Source organism: Cygnus olor, chromosome 1 (assembly GCF_009769625.2).
Source record: "Cygnus olor isolate bCygOlo1 chromosome 1, bCygOlo1.pri.v2, whole genome shotgun sequence".
Taxonomy (NCBI): domain Eukaryota; kingdom Metazoa; phylum Chordata; class Aves; order Anseriformes; family Anatidae; genus Cygnus; species Cygnus olor.
The window spans coordinates 27,602,333-27,627,235 of NC_049169.1; the positions used below are offsets into that span (position 1 = coordinate 27,602,333).

Consider the following 24,903-nt stretch of genomic DNA (forward strand, 5'->3'; position numbering starts at 1 on the left):
ACAGAGCCAATTCAAACTCTTGCTTCCTACTAAAGACCAAACCTAAGGAATGTTTAACTTTTCTGGTTTAAATTCTTTATTTAAAAGTTTAAATTGGCAGAAAAACTGCTGTTTAAGCTGCTAGTACACCAACATCAGAGAAAGCTGTTTTAGTCCTTGGTATTCTGCCAGATACCATACTGTATATAACGAAGATAAAGAGAGAGAGAAAAAAAAAAGTAGTGAGATAAGTTTTATTTAGCCTTTACTACCCTAATGGATTTAAAGTAAATAAATAAATGTTTGCTAAGTATCTCTTGAGACCATAACCAATGGACTTTCAAAATCTGTCGATATTGCACTAGGCAGCAAGTTGAAGAAAATGGCGATATATAACTGCAAAGAACAATCTTGTTTGATGGCACTCATTTCTGAAGAAAAAGCCCTTATAACTTAAAGGTCTGCTTACAAGTGATAGGTATTTTTGCTCATGAGTAAAATAATTATGTACAGTATTACACCACTTAGCCCTCTTAAAAGTTATAGCATCAGGGTCCTGATGTTGTAGCTTGGCATTTCAACTGTAAGAACTGAGTTTTCACATTTAATATCTCAGCCACTTTGGATCCCATCCACCTAAAACTTGGCAGGCAGATTTGTCTGCCCAGATGATTTTTTTTTTTTTAATAGTTTAAAATTAGTTAGGCCTTTTCTAGCTGTAGAATAGCCAAGAATTATTTTGGAGCTAGTTATATATTTTTTAACTGGCTATAATTATAAAATAATTCTGTTAAAAATAAAATATAATTAAAAAAAAATAAAAATAAAAGGACAATCTGCTACTTGTCACCAAGTTTTCTAGACTGCTGCACTTTGGATTTTGAATAAAAACAAAAAAAAGTGCTTTAAAACACCCCAAAGACAAACCATGTAAATCAAATATTGGGCCTTAGGGCAAGTGAATTCTCTAGCAGACTTTACCAGCTTTACTTTACCTAGGCAACCAGAGTGGTCAAGAGAAAACAGGCTTCATAGAATATAAAAAAGCCTTTCTTCTCTTGCTCCATGGAGTGTCAGTCATGTTTTTTTGCTGTGCCTACATGTCTGTAGGGAGAGACAATCTCTGTCGAAGTTGTATGTCTAGTAAGCCACTATCAACCATCTAAATTTCTCATGAGTCACTGTGCACTACTATTATCAATCTTTTAAATGAAAATCTTCTATAAAGCATCTGACTCTGGGGACAAAATATGTTGGCTTTATGGTCCTGCAATATACTTCAAACCAGAGCCTTGGAGTCAAAGAAGAGTTAAGATTTGCTGTGGGTTTTGAGATTCCCATGCAAAAAATTGACTCTAACATCAGCTAAGAGTTAGCATGGGTCAACCTGAAATATTTTAATCACCATTCTCTAGAGTGTATGATAGTTTACCAGTAGAATTGAATAAAAAATACAGCTCTTTTGCTTTGTTATTCAACAGGTAGATCATGCAGATTTAGAACATAAGCATTTTTAATAGACTGGATTAAGGACAAGATCCTAAACCAACTGAAGCCCTAGCGTACTTTTAGAAACAGTTGTGCAAATCAGTGATTCCTTGATTCACTGTCTGAACCAAAAAATAAGAAAAAATATATTACTTTGATCCCAAAATGAAGCAATATAAGTTTCAATGGCTTCTATAGGTTTTAAAAAATAGAAATTTAAATCAAAAGCATAAAACTTTGAGTTTTGTTTAGATAATTTTCTGTTTACTTTATTAAACAAAAATATATTTAAGTTTGAAATGTCAATGCAAAATAAATAAATCAAAGTACTGCAGTTAGAACATGTCTAAGCAAATGTTTTACCCCCCAAAAAATATTTTTTCCTTTCAACGGGGAAAATCCAACAAAATATCACAAGATATTTCATTAAAGTATGTCTGAATTATTCTATGATTAAAATAATCCTTTAAAAATGAAACAGAATTTAGTTTTCTTTCATGGATTTCCAGGCATTTCCATGGATTTCACATTCCAGAACTAGCAAAAATCACTAGTATACTATGATATTCTACCCTTACATATGTTCATACTGTCTAAAAAGATATGTCCCTTTTCTCTTTCTTTATTCTACTGTACTTTACTCTCAGATACTTATGTTAAAAAAAACACTTGACCGGATAAAAATAGCTTGAATGATCTGTCCGTTAGTCTGTCATCGAGGTTTATAAATAAAGGGTCATATTCTTATTAGTTACGTATAATATACTTATATAATTATATATGCATCAACAGGTAGATATAGTCCCCTGGGCTGTCACCATGATGTTACCATGTTGTTGTTGCAGCTTTCCATATGAACAGAATTAAATCCAGTGCTGAAGTCTTACATCCAAGACAGCATTACTGTAATAATATCTATGTCATCATCTATTTCCATGTGTGTAGCGTCTAAGCAAAGTAACACCCTTGCAGAGCTCAGTGTTGTAGTCCCTTTTACATTCCTATCTTGGATTTAAAAACCTTCTATTAGGAAAAGAAGATCCCAACTGAAATGAGATTATAATGCAATCATCCGGTTCAGAACATTATGCCATGATTTTAGCAGCATGCTAGAAACTCCCTCTGCTCCTGGGCTTAATGAAATTTGAACTTATTATATGGTTCAGCACAGTTTTTGGAAGGCAACCAAAAAGTATGGGAGGTTTGCAGTTGAGACAAGGGGCTTGTTTGCCAGGATTTGACTCTCTCGAGGAAAGCTAACTGCAGGGCCAGATCTTTTCTTTTCATTGGATATAAAACAGCTACACTCGTAGCAGTATTTACTGGTGATGGCAGCCTGTGATAGAGCTATATCTTTCCAGAAATACTTTAACCAGAGAATATCCAGTAATGGTTGTAGCTGTATACCCACTCAACATTGCTTTGCTGTTATATAAAACTATTCAAGAAGGGGTACTTGACTGCAGCACTGCATTTAAATGTGGAAATCCACCTATTGAGTAAAAATCACATGCTATACCTTTCTAGATGTTACTTTATGTGAAATTTTAACATGAAGATATCCTGGAATGAAAAAAAGAAAAGCTGTGTACTTGCACACAACTGCTTTTTCTATTTTTCAGACTAACAGCTTAGCTGTAACATTTGTGCATTAGCTAAATAACATCTCAAGGGGAGCTGGAGATAGAACCTTGATGTCTCCTGATTGTACATGTGTGAGTTTGTGCTCTCAGAGGATGGTCCTTAAAAAATTCCCTGCTGGAAGCTATTGTGCATATTGTAAAAGGACCGTTGCTAAGTGCCAATTGAGCTAGTACTGTATACTTGCCATTTTAAAAGAAGATTTCATACCACTTGATTATGTTAAATAGAAATGTTTGAAATTTAAACTGAATTACATCAAAATGGCACAGTAGTTATATGTCTAAAGAGCTGCTGCTACTCTCTCTCATAACTAATGTCAATTCCTTCTGGTAGACGGTTTTATGTGAAACTGTGACAGTATATTACAGGTGAAGTTTAGAGAGCCTTGATGTAAAGAAGTCATAAATAAATACTACCGTGAGAAACAGGCCTGTGTTTGTATTAGCAAGCAAAGACTCCTTTATGTTTAAGTAGTGTCTTTAGCCAAAAAGAGATACAAATTTTTAAGGTCAGAACTTCATCTTCAGCCATTAGGTTGAAGGTCGTAGAGGTATTTTTGTGCAGATAGTGACTGTTTATGGGAACTCAGTGAACTCCAACAGAACCACCTAGAGAATATATTTAGTAGGAATAGTGCAGACACTACCTGGAGATCAACTTACTAAGAACAAAAAGAAATAATATTATTAACAATGACCAGTCAGCATGAGAGCCTGAGTGAAATCAGAAATCCAAGATCATTATCAAGTAGATGGGAGAGGAGTAAATAATACAGTACAAGCAATCAAAAAATGTATTTTAAGAAAAAATGGAAAGGAGATGGGCACATACATTTCACATACACATCTGGTATTTTTATGATTGACAACAACAGACATTATATGTGGAGGTGGGCAAAAATAATAAATCACTATTAAAAAATTCTTCAGGACTGATGAATTTGAGAGACATTTGATAGTGTCATTTGATAGGTTTAGTGGGAGAAAATAAATTAAAAATTCAGATATGTTTAAGCTGAATGTAGTGAAATTTCCAGAAGGTATAATTCTGAGTTTTCATGTTGAATTTTTGTTGATTTTTTTTTTATAAGTGAAAAAATTCAGGTAAAAACAAAAACTCTTTTGTGAAAAAACAAAACAAAACAAAACTTCAATGCAAACCAGAGAATATGCTTTTTATTTATTTATTTATTTTATTTTATTTTATTTTTTATTCAGGGAACAGAGAAATAAATCATTTAAACATCAGATAACAGCTCAGGTGCATCAAATAAGTTGTTACCCAATCTGGAATATTATTATCACCCATTCTAGAATATTATTTTGTCTTGCATTGTGATGAAATGCTTAGTTGAGTCCCCAACTCTGTAATTTAACTGGTTTTGCCCTTAACAATTTCCTTAAAAACCTGATCATTTCCTTAGAAAAAGACCAACAGTTCTTTTGTACATTTACCCTCAATCACCTGTGATGTCACAAGAATGAAGTGGTTAATGGTTTGTGCTGGAAATGATAACCTGCTTACCAGTCTCCTTCTTTACAAGGCTGCTGGGCTACCTGCCACAGTCAATAAAATGTTGCAACCCACATTCTTGTCTTGCATTGCCTTTTTCTGCTCCCTAGATGTTGGACTGCACACTTTGGCAGGTCTTTTTATCTTATGTTTATACTCCTGATCTCAAGCTCAGTTTCCAGTGGTGGTACTTGGCCCGTTGGTATGCACTAAGACAGGATCAAGACCTCAGGCTGCCTATTCTGTAACAATTTTTAAAATCAACCATAGTTCACACAGCTGAAGATCAACTCCTTTCAGTATGTTTTGCAATGCACTTCTTCATTTTTTTGGATTATCTATAGGCTTGGTACCCTCCAGATATCACTGTCAGGACACTGCTGTAGTTTCAGTCTGAAACACAGCTTGAAATTTATATTTGGCTCCTGTCAATGTACAAAAATATGTCCTCTGAGTTAAATGTTGCTTTTAACTGGAGTCTAGCATGGTCAGCCCGCTTATGGGTTGAAGAAAAAAGTGCAATAATTTTCTCTGATGATAATGCTGGAGCAGGTATTGCAGTGATGATGCAGCAGCCTGAGTTACATTAACTCACTGCTAATCAGGTACTCTCAATATCTGATTTTATAGCAGGGTCTTTCTTATTCAAGCTCCCACTTTAAATATCATACTGAAGCTTTCATGAAGGATTAATCCCAAGGAAAAGAGCATAGTGATCCTGTGAGGCACTGGTTCCATCCTGGATGCAGTGAACTGGCACAAGAACTGACAAACAGTGATCACACCAATGCCCATCTTCTTCTTTTGTAGTTGTTGTTGTTATTAATAGAATCATCTTGTCATACCAGGAACAAACCTATATACATGCAGGAACTCTCTCTTTATTGCTCACTTACAGTTTTTGTAGGTTTACAAAGTGTTCAAGAAATTATTACTGTTTTCAAATTCCCTGAGTCATCCCTAAATTGTTATTTTGTTTATTTTCTTTAATTTAATCTTTTAGTTCATTTTTATTTTGTATTCAGTTGACAACATTGTTGCTTTAGTAAGTAAGCAAACATTTTGTAACTAGCAGTTCAGGTCATTCATTTTTTAAACTCTTTCAAAGCTTTTTATTTTTCCGTTTGCAGAGAACTCTCTTTTGAAAGCTGAATTCCTAGCTGCTTATAGTTTGATTTGATTTTAAACTGAACAAGAAGAAATTAGCTTATTGCAGCTTTCATTCTCCTGTTAGTATTAAAAGAGTTAAAAGAGTTAAAATTATCATTATATTTGCATATATTTGTGTCCAAGAAAAATCAGCTGCTATATATTTATTAGTCATGTTAGAAAAACACAGTTATGTGATTATGATTGCAAAAAAAGCTCTTTCAGTTACATATGCCCCCCAAACTAAATCCCTTGATTAAGAGATGTTTCATAATTTCAATGAGGTTTGCAATATGCTAAGTCTTGGTTTCCACTACCATAGCATTTTTTTGTATTTATACCATGTAAACAGTGTATCTATTTTAGTAAAGAAGTATATAGCATATAAGCATGGGTGGATGAATCATCATATAGGTGAATGAGTGAGTTCTGGAAACGGAGGAGTTCGTTGTACATGTGATATACCTCCTATTACAACATTCATTTGTTCACTGACACATTTTAAAATGTGTAGATTTAAAATAATAAAGAAAATCTTTTTTTTTTTTTTTTTACATTTTGCTTTGAATTTTTATGCTGAATTTTATTGAAACATACTTTTTTAAATCAGTTATTTTAGTATCCATTTTTATCAAATTATAATCTTTTACCACTTAATAATAGAGGAGCAGAAGCTTTTTAAGCACATAACAACTGTGACAATTTGATGGAATTCAGTTTGAGTAATAATTTTATCAAATAATATATTTCTTTTTAAAAATATCATTTATTAAAACATTATCCACAATTTAGGCAGAATGGTAAAGCAAATGTCATTTTTAAACACACGATCCGCCTTTGCTGAAAGCGCAGCACAATCACAACATGTTATAGTAAGCGTTGGCATGCTTTTGGAACACAGGATGATTCTATCAATAGATTATTAAGTCTAAAGATAAGAGCCCAGAATTTCTGAGCTAAATACTACTCTTTCACTTCTACCTGTGCACCTCCGTTGATTTTAATGAGTTTTCATGTATTTAACTGAAGATAGAATATGATTCTCAGCACCTGGTGCATGGGGACACACTTGTCTGACATACACTATAGCCAGCTAGACTCCCAAAAAGATAATTATGCTCTCTTTGAACATCTTCATTTCCGGTGCTGCAGGGAAAATGAAGTCTTGGGGACAGAATCTGGCAGGCACCAATATAAAAGCAACCTCAATGTGGATGCTTTCAGGAAAGACAGAGAAAATAATCAGAGGCATTTCTTTGGCAATCAACAGATCTTCAGGTGAAGATCCTTAAATTGAAGCTGTTCTGTAGAAATGAGACACAGATAGAAGATAGAAAACATACCTAAATACAATAAACTATCTGGTATAATAAGTAGCAGTGACAGAAAGCAAAAGCAAGGGTCTACGTCCATCGTTTTAGGAAATAAAACTGTCATTCTCAGTGGGAGAACCAGGAATATTTCCTTCACTTTGGCTCACTCACAGTATTCCCAAGCAGTGTTTCTTTTGAGACACCTGAACTATCTTTAAGCTTATAGCATGTCTTGTTTTGCAGCCATATTTATCTCTACAGAATATTGTAATATTTGTTTTAAAGATTAACACAATTACCTTGGAAGAGGATGAGCTGCATTCTCCATCTGCAGAAATCTAGAAAACGCAGCTGTTCAGACTGTAATCTCAGCTAAGCAGGTAAAAATCTGTGTTGCGGGAGGTCAATGAAAGAATAGAGTATTATACATACAAAGTGGAATTTTCAATCAAAGAGCCTGAAAGCACCCCAGTCCCTATGTCTTACAGACTGCAGGTAAAGATACATCAATAAGAGGCCAGTGGTGTGGCTCCAGAGTCTTTTAGGCAGAACTGGAGCTCTGTAAATCTACAGGGTTTTGTTTGTTTTCCCTGTTCTACATACGAAACATATGAAACAAAAGGAAAGCTTAGAGTCACATGAACCCCCCCACTTTTTTTTTTTCTTTTTTTTTTGGGGGGGGGGGGGGCTTTCATTTTGGTGAAAGGGAAGTTCTAAATGAAAAGCCTGATTTGAGGCCATTACATGTTTTTACCTTTACTCATTTGCTTCAGGAATCTCTTTTCATAAAGATTTTTAGAAAGAAATAATTGTTCTGACAATTTGGTCCATCTCCTATCACACACAATCAACACAATGGTAAGTATTTTTGTTAAGAAATTTGATTCTTCGTGGCTGAAAAAACACCCCTACATTTTGAAAAGTCTTACAGTCTTGGAGTAAGGTCCCAGGAGATGTAGAGAGCAGAATTAACATCTATGCATTGCCAGAAAACAAAGTTTCTGCTTCCTATCACCAACCACAAAGTTCTGGTCCTTACATTCTGCTGGCTCAGGAGCTTGCCAGACTTCACCATAAGCAACTTTAATTCCTTAAAATGGCAGAAATAAAGCCATTAGATCAAATGAGTGGCTTTCTGACATGTTAATGAGAAGGGAAAAAAAAAACAGTCCAATGCAGCATCAGAGCTGCACAGAAAGAGAGGTGAGGTAGAGAAAGAGTATGCTCTCTCTCCTTTCAGCAGCAGCATGCCAGTAGCTTAGCTAAATTGCCACCAACCTCTATTTTTAGAGGTCTCAACTCTACCTTACCTCTATTTTTAAGTTGTTTATTAATGGAAGAACTCGTAAAAGACCACGTTCACTTCCTCAAGGAATACTGTGAGCACAAAAAGTCTCACACTTCACATGGAAGTCAGTCCTCCAAATCAACCAACTTACTCAGTGTCTGCTTGGGTTAGTATATCTGCCATTGGAATAAGTCTATTTCTTGCTAGGGTGAGATTTGGCCTTTTCATGTATAAGTGCTGACTTGTCAGAAAGCCCTGGAAAATAATCTTCTTAAACATTTATTATTTTACCATTGAGGAACTCTGCATTTTACTTAATCATAAAGGAAAGGACACATACAAGCATGAAATATTTCCCATTTTTAACTACCCTTACTATAAAACCTGGGGCAGGCCTTCAGGAAGTAAATTCCTTCTTCAGATAAAAATTTGGTTTCCTTTGAGACAAAACCAGCGTTTAGTTTGGTTTCCTAGCCTCTTTTTTACAAAGTTTGTATAAGCCTTTTTCATTCCATGTCTTACCAGCATGAATACTCCTGCATGTAAGATAAAAAAGCATTACTAGGTTACCTTGAAGAATTCAAACCTTTATTAGACTTTAAGACAGTTTCCTCTATTTTGTTTATTTCTAAAGCATGTGGTCCATGATGGTATTATCCTGAATGATTTTTCTACAAGAATTTTATGGTGGATGCCCTCGACATTTCTAAAACGTTCCATAAAATACTGTTGTCTATTTGTGATTTACCTTGTTCATTTCCTGCATGTAACACTGCAGGCAGAATTTAATTTTTTCAATGGTCTGTATGAATATTCACAAGGGACAAGTACTCTGAGTTTCAAAATATCAGAACCAGAGTTTTTGCAGTTTTTAGATGAGGTCTCTCAGTTGTACTGTGGGATTAAAATGTCTTTACTTCAGTGCAATAGCAGAGGAAGAACACATGATTACAATAAATTTTAACAAGGAGATATCTTTGCATTATTTTTCATTCTTCTTTCAGCCTCCATCATGAAGATGGAGTCATGCTGTGACATTCTTTTCTGTGTATTGGAACATGAGAATGATATACTTGGCTTTGAATGTCTCGAGTTTTGTAACATAAAATAGTTGAGTTTTACTTCATTCACCCCAGTATTTTGCATTTTGATAGGCAAGTGCCACTTCACCGCTAAGGCCTTTCTGCTGACCTTTAACACAGCAGGTAGCGTTAGCAGTGCAATTATCAGGATGGGCTGTGGTGTCCTGGAGGAAGTCAGCATGTGCACATGTAGAAACTGGGATATCAAGGATGTAAAAAGCAGAGGAGCACATACCAAAAAAGTGAAGTCATTTGATCATGACAAACCAGTCAAGCCAAAGTCAGAGTGACAGTTATGTTGGAAATTCTCTCTTAGCCTCCTTTATGCATTTGAGTGAAAACATAAGAGAGTACAGATTAATGTGACCCTATTTTACTTTCTCTTAAACTACTACAGTTTCCATCCTGGAAAGTTCTGCCTACCAGTTGAGTGACAGGAAATCAATGTACAGGAACCTGATTTACCCACTTTACGTATATTGTTTACAAGGTTCATGTCTGGTTTCTGGTTTCACCACTGCCACTGGTCCTTGCACAGTTCTAAGGTCACTGTTTTCAAAAGTGAGTGCCTAAAGCTATAAACATAAATACATTCTTTATATATGGAACCACCTTGTATGGGAAAGAAAGTTTAGGATTTTGCCCAAAATAGAAAGAGAACACCAATAATACTCAATGGGCTGTTACTATAAGATGTTCAGCAAAGATCAATGTACACTACTATAAGTAGAAGTAAAAGAGAGCCCACCCATGAAAGGTAAAGAAAAACAGACATAAATGTGCCACCTACTGTAACTTTTGCTGTTGTGTTTGTACTTAACACTACTGGTGCTGAGGAACTGTTCACATTTTTGCTTGAAGTGAAAATGTTTTCATGACAGAAGTATTTATGCTATGTGTTACTTTTGCCCTTACAAATATAATTAAAGAAATTTGGAGGGTGTTTCTTTTCTTTTAATGAGTAACACCCTTTAAAAGCACACTTGATACACACCCTGTTTGCTCTTTCTTTCCTTACCTTCACTGTTTCTTTTTCCTTCATTTGATGGCTGTTGTCACACAGTTTGCCTCTCCAGGCTCCAGCCCCCCTTCCATCTTCTTTGCATTCTCCCTCCAAACAAAATAAAACAAAACAAAGCTCTGTTCATTATTTTTTCTTCTCAAGACAAGTTCATATTTTTTCAACATCCTACAGGAGAACAGTGCATGCTGATTTTGCTGCTTAAATATTATTTTTCATCATTTCTGTGTTTATTATTCCAAATGTGCTAAGAGACCTCCCAATGAGATCCCTTCTTCCCTCTCTACAGTCCTCCCTTTAGGAATCTGAATGTTGCTAATATCTCTTGGGTAAAATCCAGCCACTGTGTCCACATTAAGTCAAGCTGAATTTACTCCATGCCCTGTAGCTGTTCCATTGTCTCCTTATTACAGCACAAGTTTCTGTTTGTTTTATTTATTTATCATTTCTAAGTACCAGGCTTTCTGGCAAAATGTTGCCAGCTGGAAGTTACATGGAAAATGTTTAGCACAGCTTTAACACATGCTCCAGAGTATGTGTACATGCATTTCATTCTAGGTAAATCAGCATTTAGGGAGTATGGGGAAATAGGCTGTGAAACACAATCAGCTCACCCTGAGCTACAGTGTTATTTAATAAAATCTCTAGCAAATCCAAAGAGCAGAAACTCATCCAAGTCATTAGTGCTTGCATTTGCTCCTCCCTGAACTTTCAATATCAAAACCGTGTGTTAGGCAACTATGCCAATGAAAAATGAAGGAAAATAAATAAATAAATAAAAATGAATTGCTATTTCTGATGAATAACCTTCATTCCTGACTGTGTTAAATCGCATTTCTAATCTCTTTATTTTGAGCATTTATAGCACTTGCTTGCCTCAGTTAAATAAGAATGAAGTGCTATAAATAATGTTTATGCCTCCAGGAGCTTATGTAGAGGGCCTTTATATTTTCTGTAGGCTTTCCTTAATTTAGAATTAAATGATAAACTTCTCACTTGACAGGGTATAAAATACAGAAATAAGAAAAAAAAAGTAAACTGTCCATATCCGCATAAAGTTCCTCTGTACAAGTCCTTCATTCCTCTGTGCACAGATCCTCCTGTCATTTTTTAGAATAACAAGAATTCCAAAGTCCATGTCTGCTGCTGTCTCTGTGTCAGGTCAACACAGATTTCTCCCAGCACTTTGGCCATACACATTAGGAGTTGGTCTGTCTTCCTGGGCAAACTATCCCTCATTTTTATGCTGAATTGCCACCTATGAGTCATAACAAACACACACTTTGGAACTGACTTCAACTGAAATAGTTCTGCAGACAACTTTATATTTTATACATCCATGAGTAAGATTTGAAAACAAACAAGAAAGAAAAACAAACAAACAAAAACAACAAAACAACAACAACAACAAAAGACACTCCTGGTGAATATCAGGTTCTTTTCACTATGAATCTCCAGTTGGTTCTCCCAGAGTTTTCTCGAGTGTCATTTAAAATATATTGCCCTTCCATATCGAAGATATTGAGAACTATGGTTTGGTCCTACTTCTGATTCTTCCCTGGGAAGAATAATTTCTAAGACATTTCACAGTAGCAATATTGTCCACCAGGATCCATTTGGACTGGATATAGCTGATCATTTGTGACACTTTGGATTTTCACTGCTTATTACAAAACTAAATAAAAAATGATACATATATCATGAAATTCATCTATGTTTTTTATGTTAAAGTCCTCTTGAATCTAAATTCAGGTGAGTCCAAGTAACTCAAGAAATTGAAATAAATGTAGTATATATTCTTCTGAAGCCATCTAAGTATATGCATGATGCTCCACTTCCAGTGAATTTATATTTACAATTATTATTTTTCCTCTTCTCTCTCTCCAGCATGCATCACTCCTAACTCATAACATGTGTAGGGAAGATTATATTTGTATAAAGGTATCATGAAATGAAAACATTAGAAGGGTTCACATATGTACAAGTCAAAGATGACCACTCCTTACTTTAACACAGTTTTTTTCTGATTAGTTATGTGTTGGTAAGTATATGGTGAAGGGCAGTTTAAATTAATCTAGAAAAGAATTTATCTCAATAAGTCTAACTAATGAACCTAACCATTGTCTTACATATCAGCTCTGACTGAACTCTTGGGTCCAAACCATCAGAAAGAGTAGTTTTGCGACATTTAAATCTTGAAATGTCATATAGGTTGAAAATGATACTAAGTTGTGACAAGGGGTCCCTACCAAGGAAAATAGCTCTTTTGAATACTGGTATCTTCTGTCTCCAAAGATCCCCAGCTTTCTGTTTTGAAAGGATCTGTAGATGTTGTGCTCCACAGAAGACAGTTCTGCAGTTCCTGATCCTGATCTGCCTGTTCCCCAGAGTAAGTTCCTTTGTTGTGTTTCTCTATATCAGGAACTGGAACAACAACCTTCATCACAATCTTACATCAAACAACTGAGTAACTGTCTTTTGAAGAGTGTTCCTTTCTGACCTCACTTTCAGGTTATATGGAACAGATAGTATGATATGGATACCACCAGGTATGCATCTTTGAACAGAATCAGGGAAGAAAACTGTGTTGGCTGCACTCAAGATACTTGTCTTTCCCAGCGGATCTGCAGAACAAAACTACGGTCATATATTAAGAGTGTGGAAGGGGGAGTGGGTGAGCAAACCCATAAGTTTCTGTATCATTTCCAAGAACTTAACAGCAAGGGCTGCTAGCCACATAACACCTGGATAATTATTACATGGATGATACCAACGCAGAAATTTTCCTTCAGAACTAAGAACAGCCTCAAAAATGTGGTCAGTAGCCACAGAGGCCACTTTGGATTGAGTCAACAGCAAACTGCAATGAAAGTAAATCGTGAAAACAAAATTCTCAGGAAGCAAATTTCCTGTATGACAACATTTTCTTTCTGTAATAACACGCTGTGCAAGTCAATACATCAATAGCAGTTTATAATAATAACAATAAATCTGGTACATAGAATATTAAAAAAACACACAGCATTTCAGTGAAGTGGCGAATAAACCTGCAATCCACAAAGTGTTATTCTCTTAATGCCTGATCTTGTGTGGGGCTGATAACAATCGCTGTCAATTAACATCACAGAGAGCTACTTGTGCTGTGGACCTCCCAGCTGGCTGCCAGTCCCACACAGAATGACAAAGCAGTCCCAAGCAGTGTAAAACTCTCAGTGCTCTAAGAAGAAAGTTTTGAGAAGGAAGTTCAGGTTCAAAGTGAGATGTGTGTGTCTTCTGAACTGAGTTGGTGAATATTACTTATTAACAAAGAGTTGCACAGCCAGACAATGCCATTTGCAATAACCTTCTTTAAACCCTCCTCACTTTATTAACTGTGTCTGTTTGTGATAACTAGGGATTTCCTTTAAATAGTAATTTAAATATTTTTTTTATTAGAAATTCATTTGCCAAAAGAATAAAAAGCATACATTTGGATCTGCATTTGAACATTCTATAAAAGTTGTCTTTAAAATTAAATCCCCTGGTAAGATAACAGCCAATTTTTTTAAAAGTCTTTTTTTTTTTTTTTAATTGCATTTTAAAAACATTTTAATAATTGGTGTCAAATTATCTGTACTCTGGTGTTACAGGGAGATGGAAGACATTTAATGTCTCAAACAGTGTAAATCAAGTACTTACTTAAAAAACTCATATAAAAGACAAAACAGTCAAATAACTGAGCCTTCATTATGCAATACTGTAGTTGCATATTCACGTAACATAAACATTTACAGTAACTGGGTTATTCACGGATGAAAATCAAATCTATTTCAGTTCAGACAATTTCTCTGCATTAGAATGAATAAACTAAAAATGTGCTCCAGCAATTTACTCTTCCCAAGCAACTATCCTGCAAGGTCTGCAGAGGATCAAAACCTGCTGATATCTAGCAGAGTCAACTCCAAGTTTGTGTATCCTGGTCCACTCTACCTTTCCATCAGGCAGTACATGTGGAAATGGAAAAGTAGCTCTCTAATTAATCAAAGTCAGATCTGCCTGAACGCCTGGAGTTGCTGCTGATCCTTGTCCCAGCTTCTACCATGTTCTCTCTCTATGTTTTTTACCTTGAAAACTTCTGCTCTGAGCTGGGAATGCCTGAAGGGCTTGCACGGTAAGTCAACGTGAAATTATCTCAGCAGGAAGAAGTTGCTTTTCAGCTTAAATGATTTAAGGCAGCAATTTTTCACACTCTCAAACTCTGACAAACGCACAGATTGCCTCTCATGTTTGACTTCAAAATATTCAAAGAAAAGCTATTTTTATTAAAAACACTCTAGAGAAAATTGTATGTCACTTGTTCTCTGATATAACTTCATTTCTCCTGACAGTGACAATTTTCACCTCAGTACAATTTCTTTATTTTTTCCAAAGCTAATTCTGCTTAATATTAGTATTTATACAAACTCATATCAACTTGTCTCTGTGAAATGTTCAAGGGTGTCAGGTAAATGTTGCTCACTGTCAGTCATCTTCTTTGGTGCTCAAAATGATCAATAGATTAAAAACTGCAGCTACTTACTTGAGATATTATTGTTTTATTTGTAAGGAAGAACTTAAATGTTAGATCATTTCATTTGAAAAAAAGTATGTCTGAAAACTATGAGGATTCAAAAACTTGACGGCAGTCTGCAGTAGAAGATTTTTAAAAGTTTATAGGGATTAGTCCATTTGTTCTATGTCTTTAAGTAAAGCAGGTGAAACAGTGGATGTTTTGTCTTACACTGCTTACTTGTTAAGAAGATTACTTGAGATGTCATATTGCACTGAAACACCACGTTTGCTTTATTATGAATGCTGCAGTGCAGAAACATCACATTATAATCACTTCAAACAAGAAATATATTCTGAATATTTTCATATGTGTTTATAATTCCACTAAACCTCAGCAGAATCAAACCCAGTAGGGACGTGAATGACAGAAGGTTTAATGTTCCAGAGACTGCTGAAATCCAGGAACACTGATATATGGCAGAATTGTTAATATGTATAAGGTTACTCGTGGCCTGTGACCTCCAAGCGTATCTTCTGGCCTTATAATTTTTCCAGGAGAAAAAGTAACCACTGACATGTGTATCTTCACAAATAATTCTAAGGGAATTTGTGGAGAGAAATTTCATAAAATGTCGTACTACCGAAAGAAATGATTTATGGATGCAATATGCCCATTTATAACACTTGTGTACTGACCAGGCATAGTAAGCTTTGCTTTACCATGCTCACAACCCTATTACAAATGTGTCTTTTAGGCTCTGACAGAAACTCAGCTTCTAAACTAAACTGCATATATTTTAATTTCATTGATATGTATGTCATAGCAATTAAGGGAGGATTTACATTGTAGCCTTCTATTGTACACACTGCTAGGTCAAACGTAGTACATCAAACATGGAAGTACATTTCATAAATTCCAGCGTTACAACAATACCATACATAGACATCGCACAGCCTGGAAGGCAGCATGGGTGTAATAGTATGTTTATTGCTCCTGTTAGCTTTGTCAGTGCTGTTGCTCCATCGACAGCAGTGGAGGTCAGTGTCTTGGCCGTTTGGTTCACATAATCTTAAACTTGACATAATTTACATGACAAACACGACAAATCTTTGCAGCAATTTAAAATAAAGCATTTATTCAGGTTAAATCATCACCAGATTAATTAAAGTTGAATCATTGCTATGAGAAATGCCTTATTTTGCAGAGTAAGGTAAACAAAATTTACATATTAACTACCAAAAATATGAACTGTTATATATAGTTAAAAGACACAATTTAATGATTTAAGTGAGCACTAGGTTTCTAACGCAAGCAAGCAAGCAAGAGCTCCCTATTTTGAAAATGTAGCATTTAATAACCATCAATACACAATTCTTTCTCAGAACAGATTTTGAATGTTTTTGTACAATTCTCTAGTAATAGCTACAAACAATAATAAAAGTAAATGATATGTTTCTGAAATGATCATTTAAACTAGATTTTCACTTTAATAACAGTCAGCTAATAAGCAATTACAACACATGCTCTCCTCTTATAAATACTAAAAACTATTTCCTTTTTCCTCAAAAAGGTGTTAAGAATTAATATTAAGTGCTCATTTACAAACACATATTACCAAAATCACTGTTAAATGAAAGGGACTCCTTGCATTAGACATTACATTTTAATGATAATTTAAGGAGGAAAAACAAACACTTTTTTATTATGTTATTCATTAGAGAATTATTTCATTTTGCACAGAATTGTAATTGTTGCCAATTAGACTGCCAGTATTAAAAGACACTTTAGTCAGGATATTCCTTGAATTACATAATTCACCATATCCTTACTAATGAAAAGTTTAGATGACTGCATATACTATGCAAAAGTTCAAGCTTTACATCTGTTATCTCTTTATTCATTCACATACAATGTATGCTTTTTATTCTGTTAACCAAGAATGCAGTATAACATATTTATCTGAGTAAAGTGTTGCAATTCAGTTTTGCTTCAGATAGAGTACTGCAAGCAATTATATCTATTTCATTCCATAGAAACTCATCCTTCTTTCTCTCTTCCTTTTCTTCATGTTTTTAAATGATATATCGTCATATGTTATGTGATCTGCTAAAATCATGCAGACTTACAAAGTTCTTCATTTACAAATGGAAGCTGAAGTAGAAAACTTTTGACTTTTAAAATCTTTGATATTTAAATTGTATTTTCATGTGGATAGAAATAGCTCAGTAACACCATTTTAAGTAATCCTACAGTTCAACCTTTGTCTTTCTAGTCTAAACATTTTTATATTTCTCTAAAGTTTATCTGGACTTTTTCAGTATGATGTATGTCAAGGAATCAGCCTAAGCGATAAAAGCAGGAAGGGAAAGTCTACATCAGTGAGTATTTATATTGGCAAGAGCTGACAATTTTATAAAAGAAAAACAAATATAGAGGCTGTTCATTTCTGAAATGAAATCAGCTTCACTTCATTTCTCTCAGGAAAACATCATCACATGAAATGATATAAATCAGTATTGATATCACTAAGCTTCAAACTAGAAGAGACAAATGCACTCTGCAACACAGTAATTCAGTGGCTCTGAGTCAAGTTTACTATTGTCTTGTTTCTACTGATCATCGTAAAAATTCCCTGTGAAATAATTATCCCTAAAACAATCAAGACAGTATATCTCCATAAAGGAGAAGATCGATTTAACAACAAACTCTAGATTTATCTGTATTGATTAGAGGACATTCAGTGTAATTTTAGTGAGTTATGTTTGGCTTTCATTTCCCAGTAGAAATTTTTCTTGTGATGATCAAAAGGTAAATTGCAAACTAATACATGGTCTATTGTGTGCTACCTACATAATATCTAACTATTACTTTTCAAAGAAACATTGATGTAAGAACGGAAAATATATATATATATATATATATATATTTACACATGATATCTTACTATAAAAATCATATGACTGTGTTTATAGCACTTACCTAAGAGCCTGATGTCATCTTCTCAATTCATTAATACAGAAATCAGGACTGCACTAAAGAGTCTGTGCTAAAGGAACAAATCCAAGATCATCTTATGAGAATAGAATTAGAAAGATTAAGAAAGTAATATGATTTTTCTTCTTAAATAGGAGTAATTTCAAATGAGATGTTAACGCTTTCATGTCTGAAACTTCCTTACTAGCAAGAGAAAGAACTGAAGGAATCAGATTCAAAGACAATTTAATGTATCTGTAAGTCTGACAACACTGCTGATACAGTTTAATTGAAGACTAATTGGAACTAAGAAGGCTAGTTATTTTGTCAACTGCATGTATATTAGTTCCAGTCATTTTTAATCCTATGTAACGGTGATAAAGAGTCTAACTTACTTTGTTTAGTTAATAACATTAGGCCAGAAAGGATCACCTAGTCATTTCATGTTACTCAATACACTGCTAATATAAACAATGTCTAATTACACTGATGACATACTTCCATGAAATGACCAATTAGAACATTTACTGATTCTAAATGTTCACTATTAGACACATTTCCACAGGCTTTCTGTGGATGGTATTAATAAATTCTACTCCAGATTGTAGGAAGCGCAAGGACAGAATGCATGGGGAAAAAGTTCTTTCTAGATAGCACAAAGATTATTTCAGAGTATTAGGAACTGTTATCTTCCAGAAAGACTCCCCCTCCCCACAAATATTTCAAATGAAAATGCACTTTTTTGTATTCTCTAGGAGCATACAATTTTGCATGTTTGTATACTCTTCTTGCTGAATCAAGCAGATCATACCGCATGTTTAAGACATATGGTAAAGGAACTATGGTAGCATTTTTATATTTAGACCTACAAATTTTTAGTGTTTTGTATTAGCTTTAAAAATTGATTTATTGACTGTGATCTGTAGTTGGCATGAATAATACAGAAATGTTTCTTATTTATTTTTGTTACTTTACTGATGAATCAGTAACTGCCCCCTGAAAACATCAGTCTAGCATGTACCAACGTTTTATGAAGTGGCACAATCTGACAATAAAATGAAAACAGAAAAACAGAATACATAAGAACAATATCTGCCGTGTCTAAAGAAAAAAATGCTGACACTGTAAAAATTGCATTTTTAATAGTAGGATGTTTATTCCTTATGTAATCATACTAAAAAAAATCCCAGTTTTGTTAAAGTAAATAACAGCAGATCAGTACGTGCATTACCAAATCTAATTAACATGAGATATTAGAAATACTGGAAACAGTGAGACAGTTATCTGAACAATTTAATAAATAAACAAATGTACTTTTAGAAGTACCTTGAAATCAATGCATATAATACACCCAAATAAAAATTTGAAACTGCAAAACTCTCTGAAACTTTTGATATCAGTAGTTGCTATACAGGTGTCTAAAATGCTTGTCTGCTACATATGTCTAAAATGGGTAAGGTCTCAATCCTTTTCCACTTAAATGAGTACAAATGTTACCACTTAATTCAGTGCGTTAGTATCAGGTGCTTTTCCTGCTTGTGTTAGCTGATGCTATTACTATTCTACTTACATAAAAGTTTTATTGGAATAAAAAGCAGCAGGATGACCTACAGATCTGACCACTAAGAATTGTTTGAGAGAATTAAAATGTAACTTAAAAACTACAGCATGTAAATAATTACCATTTGCTAAAAATAAAATTAACAAGTGTTCTTTTAAATTAATTGGTATATTCTGAATGTGTGCTACATTATCTTATCCAGGATATTTAAAAATGAAATATATGATAAACTTTGTCTTCTTGCAATTAGATTAATAAAAGAGAGTAATTAAAAGACTCTTACATTTTTTCTAAGAGCTAGAAATTATTAAAGTATCCAGAAAAGAACCTAAGCTTTTATTTAAAAAATCATTCTTTGAGCTGAATTGCAATAAATCAATAACAATGTTATTGTTCAATAGGTAATAATTGTCTTCATATAAACTGAAAATATTGTTTGGGATGATTAATATACAATGCAGCATTATGCATTTGGGAGTGTCGATGCATAATTTTTAGTCCTAATGTTATTATGTAATTGAGAGAACATGTTCATTTGACCTAATAACTACTAAGATGCACTTAATAAAATGAAATGTAATAATACTTGTAATTTAATCTATTCATGGAAGTAATTTTAAAAGTCTACCATTCTCTTTAATGTGGATAACATTCATAATTTATAAAGTGTTGTGATGCAGAATTGACAATGCCATTGTTTTTTACATTTTGAGATGATTCTGCAGCCTTCATTATCTGCATACCAACCTCAGGATTATCAAGGGCAAACAAAAGATAATTAACACCAGAAACAGGCAAATGCAGGAGCTACTGAGTGAGGTTTCTCATTTAATGCAGAACCTTTGAAAACTGGGAAACGGAATAACTACTTAAAACCTTTTTCTCCCCCCCCCCCCCAACCCCCCACCCCCCCCACCCCTGAAAACTATTTCAATGTTTTCTTCTCTTCATTTTTAAATATCAGGGTTTTTGCTATAAAACTATATTGCTATGTTCACCCTCATATGAATTCAGTAAATGATCATGATAAGTATTATTTAAAAGTACTAAGTGTTAATTTTCTGCAGTGTATTTTTGTCTAGAACAACAGAGAGGCTACTATGGTATGGATATTCAGAATCCATTGTTTAATTTGTGTGTAAAAAGTCACTATCCATGCCTTATTGGACAGTGCTCTAAGATAGGGGCAAAAACGTCTTCTTCACTGAGGTGTTTAATGAATAAGGTATATTTTTATTTGCTAAGATCTTGTGTGACTACCTATGGCACTTTTATACGTACTCACAACAGAACAATAAAGGTTTACTAAATGCTGATATAGGTCCAAGACAATATATTTCAAATAGAGAGGATCTCTAAAACTTTTTTTTTCCCCTCAAAGAATCCAGGCTATGATCCTGCATTACACTCTAAAAGGTTTGCCATATAACTAATCATTTCAGAAAATAATCGGTGAAGATCCTCCATGAAAAGAACCTTTTGAATACTGGGTAAAGAAGCATTGTATCATTAGACTCTTATCCATGAATGAACATCCTTCTACAAATAGTTCAGGAAAAGTCATTTTACAAATGGAAATATAGGACAGTGACATTCAGAGTTTCATACAATTTACAGATGTTGATGACAGTCCAACTCCCCGCCCCTTACTTACATAAGAAATTCTTATTACAAGGGAATGTGATTATTAGCCTATGAACCATCCACGAAAGATTCAGCCATTTGTGCTTAAACGGCATGATATATTACCATATATTACCACTTTTTACACTTTTGAACTGAAAATACTTGATAAGTAACTGATCCTAAAATTATATGCAAACAGAGTAAGCTTGCTTTCAGTCCAGTGCAGCAGGCTGACAGCACTGTGGGAGGATGGGGGGTGACATATTAAGATTCCAGTTGTAAGACAGTTCCATGAGATTAGTTCTCTTCCAAGATATGGTGCCAGTTATATCTATGGCAGCACCATCATTGTCAGGGTCATCCTTCTTTTCTGCTGCCCTGACAAGAACCGCTCTATCCTGCATGCCCACATTGGGCAGTGAAAGGTATGAGGAAGTGAATGTGATGGGCTCTGCTCTGCCCCTCAGTAGGACAGCAGTGGTAGGGACATGCTGAAATCAAGGCCCAGTGCTCTCTTCACATTCGTGGTTTGATTCTCACAGACAGACAGGTCAGAGTACTTAAGTGCCTAAAATCACACAGGCATCTATAAGGACTCCCAGGCACTAAGTTTTCATTATTTGCTTCTTTACTACCTGGATGCTATCTACATAATTCTGAAGCACAGGGCTCCAAATTCTTTTTGCTCTTAGTTGGAAAGCTTGGGAATTTGAAATAACTTAAGAATCAAGATGATAAAACTCCTAAGTGTTATGGGTAATTCCTTTTCTTATTAAAATTCCTATTTTAAGGATATTGGCTTCAGTTCTACAAATATTTATATAAAAGCTTTTTAACCTAAGGTCTTTAAAAAGAAATGTACCATGGCTGGACAAGATAACATGTTCCTTTGATGTAATAGAGAATAGCAGTTCCTTCATGTAATTTTATTTACTTAAAGTCCTGCCCCCCACCCCACTGCCCCTTCATTGAACTAATCTTCTATTTAGCTACCCTTGCCCTGCAGGAAAACAAGGCATATTCTCTACTATCTTCCAACTTCCTTTAAATACATTTCATGGAATACAATACCTTTTTTTATTTACATATGGGAAAACACGAAGTTGCAGCTTGACCATCAGGCGACAGAGAAAAGAGTACATGATACCAGGCAATGTCAGAGGACATCCAAATCTTCCATAACAATCACTACTACCCATACATCCACACCTGTCTCCTGAAACAGGCAAGGCAATGCCTGTGTAGACATGTCAACAAATAGAGTAGATAATGTAGAGCTTTTCCATTACAGAGACACTCTGCTTCCACACCTTGTCCTTTTAACTGCTAATAATGACAATAATGACCACAATAATAAAACTTATTTCCTAATCTTTGCATGTATTATGAGACTCTTTCTCAAAACTTGTCTCTAGAGCTACCCTGCACAATTTTCTGAACATCTTTTAAGTGTCTGTGGTGTTCACAGGTTTATTTTAGAAGCTTACTATAGACTAGAATTTTCAGAGATTTGTAGTAAATAAGGAGGAATACTGAATGCTTATCAGCTGCAGTGAGCTAAAATAGCATACGCTTCTTATTTACATATTTTTAAGGTTTGCATTGCATTTAACATTATATCCATGCTATGCACTCACATTTTCTACGTATTTATTTTACCAGGAGATGCGTTTTGGAAATTTATGTGGTTCTTTCCAGACTTTGTGATGAACTGAGAACAATAGACAATTATATAATAAAATGCAGGTATTTAAAAATGTGCTAATAACAGAACACTATAATACTGTCATGCATGTGCATGCACGTGCATGTGCATGAACCAGAGTTTGTCAGAATTTGGAAACTTAGGTGAGATTACTAAAACTACTCTTATTATGTCTTATATCCCTTAATAGAGGAAACAGGACTGTCTTTTCAGCTGCTGAGTTCCTGTCACTTCATATAACCTACCAAACTGATGAACTGCTTTAGCTGCGTAGAAGCTCACATGCTATGATCTATTATAATTTAAAGTGGATTACAGTGTTCATTCTTGCAACTGCATACATATTAAGAGCTTTATGATACACCTTCAGGTAGAACCATCTTACTGCCATATAGGTGGCTCCATGGCAAACTGGCCAATTCCAGAGTTGTAGACTCCACACAGACAAAGACCTCGGAGCAACAGAGCTTCATCAGAGCAGAAGTTTCTACAACCAGGCAGGATGCCTGCAGAAGGAACTACTTTCATCCTGTATATGAGTGAAAATGAGCTCCATTTAGGCCTATATCTGCAGTAAAGTACCTGGAATTCTTGGGAGAAGACAGAGTAAGTTAAACAAGTTTGACAATAAGTCCCTAAAGTTTCAAATAAACAAGTTAACAAGTGTATCAAATAAACAAACAGGTTATGTATACAATATATTGGATACAGATTGATTTTTCTCCCTGAAAGTGCATGCACCACAGATATATACACCCACAAATTTGTTGCCTGAGGTTGAAATGATAGCAGATGACAACTGTCAGAAAATAAATGAATAAATAAATAAATAATAATAATAATAATAATAATAATAAAGCCTTTGCACTATATTAAAACTCAGTGGTCACCTTCCAGCATCTAATCAAGGAAGACTGTTTCAAGATAGGTTACACATGACAAGGAAGCACCGTTTCCCAACATTACCGACTAAGCTTCACCTGATGTTTCCGGTGATCAGAAGGATGAGTAGACTGTCACAGTCCTGCAGCACCTCAGAAGTCCAGTTTGACACCTGCAGGAGGCTCCTCACACCATGGACATGTTTGGAGGTTTTTGGTGTTCATGCCCTGCCAATGCCATGACTGCTTTCCTGGATGGACTCTTGCTGCATATTATATTGTCACTGCTTCAAACATTGTTCAGATTCTCCTGTCTTCAGCTTGGAGATCCATTCTGGAACACATCTGAAGCATGGGGTCAGCTTTGATATATTGTCCTCCTTGTGCTGCAATTAATAACTTACAACAATCAGAAAAAAAAAAAAAAAGAAAAAAAAAGTATACTTTTCCTTTGATTTTCCTGGATAAAGTTGTGCTTCTGATACTTCAATGGTAGGACTTATTGCTTGAATAATTGCAATGTGCCAGATTTCCAAAATGCTTACCCAATGACTATAACTGCCAAATATATGCAGTAACTGCAGGAACAAAGAAGTGGGTATGTAATCTGCCTGTGTGTGCAATTACAGTAACAGTTGTTCGTACATGTTGCATGAATGTAGTTTTATGTATGCAATTATGGAAATCAAAGCCTGAGCTTGTACTGAGAAATGTAGATACCTCCCTAACTGAAACTGATGCCAGCTCTACTTTCTACTTCCAACTGACTGAAGAGCTTTTAAAACTCTTTTACTACATTGATTCTTCTAGCTGTCCATGCACACTGTGTCTTATAACGTTATTCAATTGATCTACAGTTGTGAGGGCCAAAGTGGATCTCTAGAGAGAAGGAGAATAATTGGCCAAGTTTATCAGTCATGCCAGATAAACTTCTACAACTCATAGTGAACTCTTGTGAGTGGAGTTGGAGAAAGGAGTAATCTGGAACTTTTGAGTGTCTCATTGATGGGAGAATAGACCGAAGAAGCCCCTGTTTGGTGGTCCAATTTTTCAGTGATCACAGTGATCACACTTAAGTTACTGAAGCATATCTATTAATCTGCATGCTACATAATGAATAAAGTGATGAAAAATTCTTGATTCAAACCAC

General features: G+C 34.7%; 1 long non-coding RNA gene across 2 annotated transcripts in view; it reads right to left on the reverse strand.

Annotated features, from left to right (window-relative positions):
* Positions 1 to 22,873: 22,873 nt before the first annotated feature.
* The window catches only part of LOC121066667, a 7,128-nt gene continuing 5,098 nt past the window's right edge, over positions 22,874 to 24,903 (reverse strand). Inside the window, exons 2-3 of one of the 2 annotated variants that reach the window (XR_005817910.1) lie at positions 23,853 to 24,098; positions 22,874 to 23,462 (exon numbers count right to left, since the gene is read on the reverse strand). This is a non-coding gene — a long non-coding RNA (uncharacterized LOC121066667). Of the gene's footprint in view, positions 23,463 to 23,852; positions 24,153 to 24,903 lie in introns of both variants that reach the window. The other variant, XR_005817909.1, reaches the window with a different exon arrangement.